Source organism: Lontra canadensis, unplaced genomic scaffold (genome assembly GCF_010015895.1).
Source record: "Lontra canadensis isolate GAN:19392208 unplaced genomic scaffold, GSC_riverotter_1.0 scaffold13, whole genome shotgun sequence".
Classification (NCBI taxonomy): Eukaryota; Metazoa; Chordata; class Mammalia; order Carnivora; family Mustelidae; genus Lontra; species Lontra canadensis.
The window spans coordinates 29,037,409-29,050,534 of NW_022631007.1; positions in this window are offsets into that span (position 1 = coordinate 29,037,409).

Genomic DNA, 13,126 nt, shown 5'->3' on the forward strand with positions numbered 1-13,126 from the left:
AGCATCTTAATGGTCACAAAACTCCTCTTGGTAGGGAACTGGTCACTCTAACAGGAGGAAGCATGGTAGAGTAAAAAGAAAAGTATCTCAAGCTTTAATAAATCAGGCAGCTCTGCATTCAACTTCTGCATTCAACTTCTGCATTCAGCCATTTTCTAACTGTATATCTTGGCAGGTTACTTAGTTACTCTAAGCCCCAGTTTTCTGGATAATGTGATTTACTGTTGACCAGTACTCAGTGTTATGGCATGATGACCAGAGGGGTATGGACAGGTTATTTGTCTATTGATTTGTCGGGCCAGTGGTGTAATTACTATGGAGCATCAGGAATGTTATCCTCTTCTTAGGTTTTGGTAAGAATTAAATGGCATGAAGTTTGCAAAATGCTTAGCAAAGTGCCTGGCACATAGCAAATGGTCATTACATGTTAGGTTTGTTTTTTTCTCCTTGCTTCTGTCCATTTCTCTTTGAAAATTCCAGATCTTCAATATCTGATGAAAGCTTGAATCAGTGAGTCTTTGAACCTGCTAGTTCTGTGAAGACTATCTCAGTTCCGTGAAGACTACCCGCTCCGACCTCCCACCCCTCACCCCCATCCCAGCACAGACAGACAGACAGAAAGGTCAGGAAACTCTTCACTGCTGTATCAGGGGGGTTCATCTTTTCAGTAATGATTCCCGCCCAAGGATATGGATATAAATTCTACATTTGCCCAGTCATCCCTCCCTAATCTCTTAATGTCTCAACCACATGCTGATTTCTAGAACTCAGATGTATTACCTCATTTCAGTGATTCCGTACTTGCAGTTGACAGAGGAGAAACTCAGAGATAGACTTTAGATAGGTTCACATCATTATGATAATTAGCTGTCGAGGAGAAAAAAAAGGTGATCATGAACATCTGGTGTCACCTTCAGGAGAAGCTACTAGTATTAACTCCTGTCAAGAAAGAGAATATGGAATCTATGGTAGGCCCAGGCTCCAAATAAAGAATGTAGTCCTCCCAGGTATACTCAATTTTGCAGATTAAAAGTAATCCAATAATTTTGATTTCTAAGCATGAGTATACTATCTGGGTGTAAAAAAAAAAAAATTATAGGCTTTTGAATCTGTGGTATTGTAACCCTCACAGTTTGCAGTGAGAAGTGATCCACTGGTAATTCCTGGGGCCCCTGTTATTATGGGGGGATGATTAATGGTATTAGATAGAAAGTATCATGATGTCTCTTTAAAAAAAAATAAAAACCAAGAGGTTTGAATATTCCTATTGCTACAGCTTGAAGAAGAATGTTCTTTTTGCACAGAGAACACGGATTCACAGCAATGTTTAACAAGAACAAGATAGCGAATTTGAAAGATAATGCAAAAATGTAAGCCCCCTTTCTTGTCACTTGGGAATCTCTCTATTGCCCTTGGAGCAGAGATGAGTGGAATAAGAGAACCAAGTTCAAGGTCAGTAAGCTGCAGGCCTGTGAACTCCTTGGTGTCCAATGAGGAGCCAGCTTCTTCCCTCTCCCTCTTTCTGTTTCACCTACATTTTGATAAATTTCTATTAAGTGAGAGCACTTTTTATGCTCCTTGCCCCAGGCACAGGGCTCTCAGGGTGACAAAGAGCTGTAGCATTACCTTATCATTCTCAAGAACTGACTAGACCATCAGAATAGTATATAACAGAAAATGTAGGGTGAGGGCAAGGCAGAGCCTTAACGAGGATGCCAACCAGACCAGAACCATTCTCTTAATCACTCTGGTTAAGATTATCATTAAGTTCCATAGTGAGGCAGAACTGGAAACTGATTCCAGAATCACTGCTTATTTCGTATAGTGTAGGGTATACAAGCATGTGAAGTAAATGACATGGGATTCTCATTACCAAATGTGGTTTAGTCATTTGCAGTAAGTCCTTTGGTTTTTTCCATCCCAAGATAAGATTTAAAACCCTAATTGTTTGTCGCATGTCCCTGGCTTTGTAATCCAATGTTTGGATGCCCAGAGGGAACAAAACCAGGCAAGACATGGGCAAACTGATGGATTTGCTGGACTTATCTCAACACGAGTATATGACTAGTACATTAAGATGATCAATAAGCACCACTTTCTTGTTTTTGGCACTTCTTCTCACGATGTCAGGGCTAGGCGTAGTCAGGTGCAAGTGCAAGAAAGTGGAGGCACGAACTGCCTAAAACTTAAGAACAGGGTCGCCCATAAAGCACGACTACAGAGAAATTGATGGCAGAGCCCTTGCTCTTGCTAAATGCCGCTCTTTACCACTAAAGGGGCCTCTAAAATTTGTGCCAATTGTAATTCTCCGTGAGCTTCTCTTCTAGAAGGGAACCCAACCCTTTAATTATGTCCCTCTAAAGAAGTTTATTACTAATCTATTTACTGATCTTTATGACTGCAAACTTGTCTGTAAATCCGGAAGAACACCGTCAAATGTCTTCACCCTCAGGCCTTTCTCTCTGCAGATTCCTGATCTTGCTATGCCGCCCCCACTGGAAATCCTAGTGTTCGCAGACTTCCCTGATCCATGCGCTCACGCAGATCAAACTCTGCGATGAACTGTGTGGAATCCCACGTAGCAAATCTTAAAATAGATGTGGAGGAGGCAGAACCATCCTGGGGAGTTTCAGTCAGTCAACAGGACTCGTCATTCATAGATGATCCCTTTTATGGTAACTTGAGAGTTATTCTGGAAAATAATTATTACTTTTTTTTTCTTAAGTCACAATACTCACAACACATTCAGGAATTATTTGTGTGGAGGCAGAAGCGTTAGCTCCTGGCAGCAAATTCTGGTTTTTATATTATTCATTGTAAGGAAGAATGCACGTAACACACGTTAAATCAATCGGCAAATAGGCCGAAGGCCTTGGTTTTTCCACAAAAACATGAGCATGAGCTCTTGACATTTGATTGATTATCGATTGTTGCCCAAGAGGGAGCTGAGCGATTATTCAGATTTGAAAGAATTTGATTATGGTATCCTGTGGTTTGAAACAAGTAGCATTTTGAATTATGTCGTCCCAGGCCCCTGCATAATGAGTGTTATTTTCGGTATGCAGATGGTAAAACTATCTGGGAAAATTTCTGCACTTACTTCATGAGGTCCTGCAGAGTGTGAATGTAGGATTCCTACAAGGGTTTCAGTAGTCCTTGGGCGGGACTCCTGGGAAGGACAGTCTGGCTCGTTATGGAGCCATTGCTTGACGGACAGTGAAGGACCAGGATCTAGGACCATGAGTCGTAGCAGGAGCAGTGGCGACAGAAGCATCGTGAAATTAAGGGACAGGCCCTGTTCTGAGGTGTTACATAAGCAGCTTGGATTCTGTGATGCTCAAAGGAGAGGTTTCTAAAATATGACACCACACCCAGGTGAGGGGAACTCGGTGGTAGAATTACTTTAAGATCAATACATTTTTTAAATGCTTCTTGCTCCCAAGTATTATTGGGTAAATTCATATTCTTTACAAAAGACAAAAATTTCTTGTTTAGAGAAGTTACACAATATGTCTTTTTAGGCTCAGTATCGCTGGGCATTCTCTTCCTGTCAGTTGCAGGATTTGTACTGCGGAGTTCTTTATGAAAAAAAATTATTTCATATATGTCTATTTTTATAATCGACAAACACGCTTCTGTTAATTCTTACTGGAGTTTTCCAACTTCGTTGGCTCTTTCTTGGGGCTTTCCTCTCAAAGCTGGCTTTAAACAGCCCCAATTTTTGTGTTAATCTTTGTCTATTGTTCAGTAACTGGAGTCATTAATTCACTAATAGCATTGGAGAGGTGCTAAAATTTTTCAAAACTGCAGATTGACCTAATTAATGTCTTTTCTGAATTGTGCTAATTCCCCCATTAGCCACTCTGGGGCCTCTTAAAACTCCCCAGTCTCTCCTGTCATCTCTCCAGAAGTATTATGTGCTTAGAACAGGTTGTGATTGGCTTGATTATGGGTAACATTGCAGTGTTTTTGAAATGTTTGCAAAAGCGGTTTCCTTCTTCTTGCCATGTATTGCTTGGGTTGTTCACTTATAACTCTCACTTTCACTTTGCTGACTTCTAATTATCTTCCATTAGGCTTCCCGGTCCTCACCCAGGCCTGCTTTCCACCGCCGCCCACCAGTGACTATTACTCATTGATTGACAGGGAAGAGGATTAAGCATAGGCCTAGATCAGAACTATCCTCAGAATGCCACTGATTAAAGATAATTATTTCACAGTGAGAAGAGACTAGAGATTAGCGCCGGAATCGTCGTCTGGCTTTCATTGTTTATTATCAGGGAGCATGGATAGTAGTAAGCCGTATACGAGGACAAGTCGTTCTGTCATTTCCATGTCATACGTTCATAGAACTATAGTTACATGTGGGGCTCGAGATGGGGGTGCTGAGATTAATATTTGAGTGCAGAGGATGTTCGGCATTAAGTAAGCAGAAGCAGGACTTAAAGCATAGTTCTGTCTGTGCGGCTTCTGTGCACCCCCGGAACGTAGGCGACACAGACCGCCCTTTTTTATTTTATTTTGTAATCTTGTGCTTAGCCACAAAATGTGATTTAATTTTCACGTGCCAGACGTTCTCACCTGTGTGTCAATCAATTCTGCGCTGGCAGCTGAGGACTCAATAAAAAAGTCCAAGGAAACATAAACCCCGTCAAAGAAAAATTCACATGTCCGTTTGATGATTTATTTGATGAATGTTCTAGATTTGGAGATGATTGTTGGCTCCTCCACATTATTTCTCATCTCTGCCCACTTTGTTTTTCAGAGCACTGTGTTAGGCATGTGTTTCTGATGTTTTGACATCTGGTGCCTTGCTGAGCCTGGAGAGACCATACCTCCGGGGCTCGCCCCTTCCAACCTACAGTAAACAGCTGGCCTGTAAGTGTGCCTTTCATGCACAGACTGATAAGTCCAGAGCCCACAGGCCCCACTCCCACCTGGCACAGGATTCCCGTCATACCCTAGTCATCCCAGGGCCAAGTACCGAAACGCCAGAACCTGCTGAAATTATTCAAACTAGCCAATCCTAAACCCGCTTTAACCTGCTTCACATGTTACTTTCTACAGAAACAATGGTAAAGGCTCTTGTCCACATTTTCCCCTCGCTTCCTCTGCCTCCTGATGGGCCCCGTGCTTCCCTGTGTGGTGCCTGTGGTATGGCAGGAACTGTGAGTATAACAACGATCTTTTTTAAAGATTTTATTTATTTAATTTAATTTATTTTTATTTTTATTTTTTGATTGACATATAATGTATTATTTGCTTTAGGGGTACAGGTCTGTGAATCATCAGTCTTACATAATTCATAGCACTCACCATAGCACATACCCTCCCTAATGTCCATAACCCAGTCACCTTATCCCTCCCCACCAGCCCCCCAGCAACCAGTTTGTTTGTTTTATGAGATTTAGAGTCTCTTATGAGTTGTCTCCCTCCCCATTGCATCTTGTTTCATTTTTTCCCTCCCTAACACCCACAACCCCCAAACCTTGCCTTCAATTTCCTCATATCAGAGAGATCATATGATAATTGTCTTTCTCTGCTTTATTTTAGAGAGAGATAGAACGTGCAAGTGGTGGGGGACAGGGCAGAGGGAGAAGGAGAGAGAATTTCAAGCAGACTCTGTAGTGAGAGTGGAGCCCGATGTAGGGCTCTGTCTGACAACTCTGAGATCATGACCTGAGCCAAAATCAAGAGTTGGACACTTAACCAATGGAACCACCCAGGTGCTCCAACAACTGTCTTTTTAATGACAGCCTTCATCTGATCTGTTGGCCTCATCAGAGCTGAATAGGAATGAAACTTCCATTTTAGGACAAGTACCTATTAACTTAAAAAATAGTATGTGATGTAATTGCATTAATTTTCACTAACTCCTTCCCCTTCTGCCCTCTTCCACTAGAATGCATTGGAGGACAGACATTTGGTTCCTTTTGTGCATCGGTGGATTTTAAGGGTGTCGAATGGTGACTGGCATATAGTATATGCTCAGTAAATGTTTAATTGAATCGATGACTTACTTGATTTCTTTTGTTATTTTTTTCTCCAGAGCTGCTTTGCAGAGATGAGCCAAGTTGTGGCTCTGGCCAGGATCAGAGCAAAGAAGAAATTCTGTATTGTCTTGTGTTCTTGACACACATGGAGAAGGTAAATAGAAAAGCCCAGGAGGCATCTTCCATTCACTTTCAGTTCACAATACAGGAGCTGCCCTTGCCTGAGTGTGCCCTCCCCTACAAACCAAACTTCCAGCTCTGACAAGAGGCTAGCTGCCGGCCCCTGAGCAAGACCCATCACTTCTCAGTCTCTTGTCTAGTTGTAAACTGAGGGGATGGACTACATAAACACACAATTACTATGCTAAATAATTTTTTTAATGAATTTTCCTCTTTAGCAATATAATGCCAGTAAGTATTGTTTTATTTTAAGATTTTATTTATTTGAGAGACAGAGAAAGAACAGAGTAGGTTGAGGAACAGGGGGAGAAGCAGGCTTTCCGCTGAGAAGTTTTCTTTATTTTAAAGATGAAAAATTGAGGGGCGCCTGGGTGGTTCAGTTGGTTAGGCATCTGCCTTTGGCTCAGGTCATGATCTCAGGGTCCTGAGATTGAGTCCCGCATCAGGCTCCCAAGCAGGGAGCCTGCTTCTCCCTCTCCTGCTCCCCTGCTTGGGCTCCCTCTCTGTCTGTCAAAAATAATAATAATAATAATAAAAAGATGAAAAATTTAGGCTGAAATGACATAAATTACCCAATGTCACACAATTTGTAAATGAGAAATAAAGATTTCAACCCTTGAAAGTCAGTCTATGCCCCTAGACCTATGTTCCTTTTCTCTCTTTCAAATTTTTTAAAAGTCTGATATGTTTAGAAAAGTACACAGATTGCATACGTATAGCACAATAAATGATCAGAAAATGATTCCATGTGTGAAACTCTAACTCTTGTCAAGAAAGAGAAAAATCCCAGAAGCGCCCCTCCCTTGCATCCCCTGTCAATCACTATCGCTTCCACCTTCCCCAAAGGTAAACCACATCCTAAATTCTAAAATCACAGTTTAGTTTTGCCTATTTTTGAATTCATATAAATAATTTCCAGTTATATTCTTTTGTGTCAGGCTCTTTTGTTCAACATAATGTTTATAAGATTCACCGGTCTGATTGCATGTTAAGTGCGGTTGGTGTGAATATACTACAATATGTGTATTCATAGTGCTATTGCTGAACATTTGGGTTGTTTGTAGTTTGGAACTATTATGGCTCATACAACTCTGAACATTTTGCACATAATTTTGGTGTACATGTGCATGCAATTTGTTCGAGTACATACCTAGGAGTGAAATTTCTATATCCAAAGGTATCCTCATCTTTCCTACCAGCAGTATGAAAGCTCCATTGCTTCTCTTCTTTACTACATTGGTGTTATCAGCCTTTTCCCATTTTTGTCTTCTACAGGAGAGTTGTTTTTAATTAGGTCTGAATTTTCATTTTCCTGATGACTAATGAGATTAGTACCTTTTTAAAATATTTAATATCTATTAGATATCTTCTTTTTGAAGTATATCAAGTCTCTTCCCCATTTTTCTATTGGATTGGCTGTGTTTTTATTGACTTGTAGAATTCTTTGTAAACACTGGATAGATTTGATTTGATGTATTTTAAGTGTATTTTCTCACTGCAGTAACATTGCTCTATCCGTTGATTGGTGACAACAATACTGGAACTAATTTCGGAGCTCCAATGTTGGGCAGACATAAGCTGGCTCAGTTTTTACTCTTTATCTTTTTTTGGTGTCATTTACTACAAGGGATATTAAACTTCCCAGAGTAAATGTGGGTTGATTTCCTCATCCCTCCCCTTTTTTCTTTTTTTGGGTAAAGATCTTTTCAGTTATGTATGGACTTTATAGAGAGGGAAAATCACTTCTTGGGATTCAAATTTTGGTAAGAGGAGTAAGTGTTTGGATTCAGTGACCTCAAAATAAAAAGATCTCGGCTACAATCACCAAGCTTTCCCTGATCCTCCTTCCACCAGAGCCTCATCTTCATCCTGACGCTCCCTTTATCTTGATCTCCCTCTAGCCTCACCTATGATAGGTGGTGGTTCCCTTTTCCTAAGGGTAGGTTGAAGGTCAGGATTATAGTATTAAGGATGAAGGGAGTGTCAAGGAAGGGCATGAGGATGTTAATGTGAAAATTTTAAATGCTGAGAGTTAATTATTCTTAAGGGTAATGTCAAATGTTTTGTTTTTAAGTTTCAAAATGGTGGTAGCATAAACTCCGCAGCATCGAGCGCTCAGACACTATGTGGAGATGAGAGTTGGTGCAGTGTAATGGCGGCTACCCCATCGAGAGCCTGTAGGACATCCCTCTGTAGGCCTTTGTTGAGTGGAGCCTGCCTGCACTTACATGCTGTTTGGAGTTCCAGCCTATTCACATATTAGCTGTCTCTTATTTCATTGTGGTATGACTTGGCATTTGATGTATTTAATATGCATAAATCAAATGCCTGTAATCTACTATCTTCGTGTGGAAGCTGCTCAAGAAACCAAAAATCATAGGTTTTGAAACTCCAATTACCTTAGATTGTCTGATTCAAGGGCTTTAAACTGGGATTCTTGAATAGGCTTCAGTGGATGTATTCCTGCCGTTTTATGTGTATTCCTGCCTCTGTATGTGTCTACATGTATTTTTCGGAGGAGAGGGTCCATAGCTTTCATAGCTCTCATAAGATATTCATAGGGGTCTATGATTCCCTATCTATCTTAAACTAGTCTAGTCCAACCCTTCCTTGGGTGAGAAAGCTGACGTACTTAAAGGCGTGACATCTAATGACTGCAGGAACAAGAGCCAGGCATCACTGTTCCCAACCTGGATGGACAGTTGGGCCAGATCTGAAGGTTACAAGGTTAAAGGTAGAAAACCATATAGGGAGTTATCTCACGGTCACTATTAATGGGATTAGACCTTTTTTTCTATCAAAACTCACTGTCAATTATAAGAGGATTCAGGGAAATGGAGGATTTAATACACAAAACATTGCTTTATCGCCAAGCCATCCATTTATTTTGTAACTTGGGGGAAGCCTGTAATTAGAGTTAACAGTAGTTCTGATTAATAAGTTCTATCTGCTGTCATACTGTGCTAGGGTTCCTCCAAGTGCTGGGACATGTTTTATTAACATGGAACGGCTGTTGCCGCTCACCTCTTGTCACTTGAATCAGTTGCCTGCTGGCCTGGCACTCCATTTTGTGTGGCAGAACCTTACTGAGTCTGCATGATAATGGACCTTTTAAATCCTAAACAATAAACATTCATTTTACCACTCCACCCTGCACAGAAATGCTCTCTAACCTCAAATCAGCCACAAATAAGACTTGGAAATCAATTCATTGTGCATCGGCTTCCTGCCTGGCTCATGCTTTGCAGCAAATAATTCTAGTAAAATATCTGCAGAGCATGTGTGTTTTGAATATACGCAAGTCGAGGTATTGTGTGTAATGGGGTCTTCAACCCTTTTGCGACAGTTCTGTTTTTACCCATAGAACAAATTCTATTGAGCAAAGCTGATTTTTTATGCATTGGTGACCAGGATTGGAAAGCCCCGAGGTGGGTTGCTGGAGAGAAAAAAAAACCCTTAGTGATTCTCCCTAGGTTTGGGGAGAATTTTCAGCACTCCAAAGTCCTCTGGTTATTTGAGAAATGAAGTTTCATGGAAAAGCAATTTATGACATTTGTGCTGGTTAGAGTCATTAGAATATTCTCATGCATAAGGTATCAGTTGATGGAGGGGCCAGGAGGAGTGCATTTGGCCCAGAAAAGGAATATCTTGTCAGGTTGAGACGAAGATCAAATGGTTACATCTCAAATTCCCTTCTGCTGGGGTTTGAAGTTAAAGCCAGACTTTCTTCCTTCTATCTCCTAGGCCAGAGTTCCATTATTTCAACACACTCTGATGCTCCTGGGAGCTTCCAATTTCTTAAAATTCATGAGAACTCAAGGCTAGGAGGGGCCAGTCTCAAATGTTTTCAGTTAGAGGACCACTCAGGGAGGCAAAGAGCCCCTGTCCCAACTGTTGCTATTGTAATCACTCTCCTTCTCCCTCCCCTGCCTCAACAGTGCTGCAGTTAGTGGCAAAACTGATGCTGCTTTGGGGAATTTCAAGGAGCTGATGTGTGTTTTTCATTAGCATAAGAAAATTAGTAACTTATGCCAGAAACTGAAGTCTTGGCTCTGTTAAACTATAATATAAACCTTAATATGCAGGAGACCAACCCGAAACAACATGGGGGTCCTTTTGGCCCACACTAAGATGGATGTTTTAGAGCAGGGACGTGTGGCCCAGCCACAGAAGATCAGCTAACCTTTTAATGATATTCATCCATTCTTTCTCTTTCTCTCTCACTCTCTTTCTCTCTGCATATTTGCTTTCAAGCAGGGCTTTTTTCCTAGTTCTAATCATGCATTCTAATGATGCATCTAATTAATTCTAACCTCTCCAAGTTTATTGCATGCTTTTTATTTTATGTTTCAAGAGCTCATCTTGAAAAAAGGAGAAACAGGGAGAGCAGATACCAAGACATTCTAGGGTACCAATTCTATGTTAAAATCACAACAGTGTATTTGAGATACAGGCATGATATGATGATCTCCCTTACTGCAGTTATGATTAAACATAATGAGGAGGATCAGTCTGCAAGCTTATCACTATTCTGTGTTGTAAAATTGCCCAAGAGTAAAATGCAAATACAAATAAGGAGTTTTAATGAGCCAAGGTAATAAAAGATCCAGGCAACTGGAAGCTGGTGGCTGTGCTTTGGTCCTTTCCCAATGGGTGGCTTGAACCGGACTCTCAGAACAAGTCTGAGTTAGGTGATTCACTTTCCAAACAGAAGATTTAAAGTACTGAAGATTACCTCCAAAACATGTTTTTCACTTAAAAGGAAATTAATTTCATTTTCATTCCTGTGAGAAGTTCCATTGTACTAACCTACAAGATACAAAAAGAAGGAAAGCCCCTTTCCTCACAATTTTTTTTTTTTTCTTTTGTGAGTTAGTATAAATGTTTTGGTCATTTTAATTGACTATAACTGATAATACTGGATTAAGAAAAAGGTCTTTAGGGAACACTAGAACCAGAATTCTTTTCTTGCCTCACAGTCATGTTCTAATTGAGGTTTATACTTAGTCATCACCACAAACTAAAATGTTTTTTTCTTTTTGTGGTGAGAACACTTAAGATTTACCTTCTTAGCAAATTTCAAGTGTACAATACAGTGTTGTTAACTACAGTCACCATGCTGTACATTAGATCCGCAGAAGGTACTCATCTTGTGTACCTGAAACTTTGTTCCCTTTGACCAATACCTCCTCACTTCCCCTCCACACTGCCACCAACCCCCCATCCCTGGCAACCACCATTGTACTCTTTGCTTCTATGAAACTGAAGTTTTCATACAATATAAATAATATACTCAGATGCTCAGACTGAAATGTATTTCAGTCATCTCTTTGTAGAATAGCAAAAGCCCTTTAGCTTTCTTCTCTTTGAATATACACACTTTTGCCTGCATATAAATACCCTAAAAGTGCCAAAGATGGACCCACATAAAGGGACCACTCAGGTTAATTCAACCTTTGAACAGTTCTTTTTAATTTTTTGCACAAGAACTGGTTGGATTTCAGACTTGGGCAAAATGGAAGGGCAGGTGATATGAGTCTGCTTACCTTGAGTTGTTTCACCAAGGATTTGTGTTGTTGGTGGAGGTTCTGTGATGAGTAAGGATAAACATTCATCTCCTAACATGGGAATAGCTTTTGTGTGGCTCAGGGCCATTCTGGGTATTATATGTTTGTGAGGACCTTGGTGTGGAGCATTGAGCAGCCACAAGAGTACGAGAGACACCTGATGACTTTTGCGGGGTTAGTCAAAGAATACCTATGTATTAGACCTTTGGATTCTAGTGGGAAATGCTCGGGGAAAGCAGGACATAAATTGTCTTGCTTCATTATGACATGTAAACTTTTGGAAAAGAAAGTAGCTTCCTAGTATTGTTCATGATTTTTTTTTTTTTAAACCTGGGGTGCACATCCTAGAGCTTTGGAATTTTAACTATATCCTTTCTTTTGTCTAAACTTTATCTAGACAGAAATATTTGATTCAGTACAGATGCATTTATCTTTGTGATTGGAGAATCTCTGTCTAGGTTTTTATCAAGGATAGATTCCTAAAATGTGAAAGCAGTAAATAAAGTCACCATTTTAAGAGGTGCAACTCATCTCACTACCACACTTGGGGAACAAATACATTGTTAAGCTGGATTTTCTTCTTGTTCTGTAGCCAAGAATATAATTATCACTTGATAATTTATGGGGTGCCAACTCTTTAATGGCATCTAGTAAGCACTGAATTGCTTTAGGGGACAGAGACATTGTGTCACCTGCAATTCATTAAAAGGTCACAGGCCATTGTCAAAAACAGCATGTTTGAGTTCCCTGCTGTAATTTGATAACATTGTGTTCTGTCTATGAAGATTCCCAAGTCTGAGGTTTTTCTGGAATCCCCACTTCCTGGGAGCATGATGCTAAAGATCTACTATAAATTGGGATGTTTGAATGGAACCAGAGTGACTTTTGTTTTAGAGCGATGCCCTTTAAAACTCCAGAGGACCAATATCAACTGGCTTTCAATACATGTTGATTTGACATCTTTGCTCACACAATTTCAATGAGTAATTTCCTGTTTTATGACTCTTGATTAAAAAAAATTCTTTTGTGTTATGATCTTTCAACCTTATGAAAATACCAGAAACTTCAGAATAAGGGAATATTTCTCCTGCTGAAGGAAATCATACTTTTGGGGGGGAGTTAAAACACATCTAATATTTGTGAAAGGAAGGGGAAAATCTTAGGAATACTAGAACATCAAGAATGAGTCCCAAAAAGCTCCCCTAAATTTAGACTGGAATATATTTTCATGGGGCTTAGGTAGAGATGTAAAGGTGTTGTCAGAGAAAATTTGACAAATGCCTAAGAGTGGCAGCTGTTACTCTTTTAGCTTTTCACCTCTTTGTTTCAATTTCTCTGATGGCCTGTCTATCCTCCAATAACCTCTCTGTTGTTCCCTCAAAATGC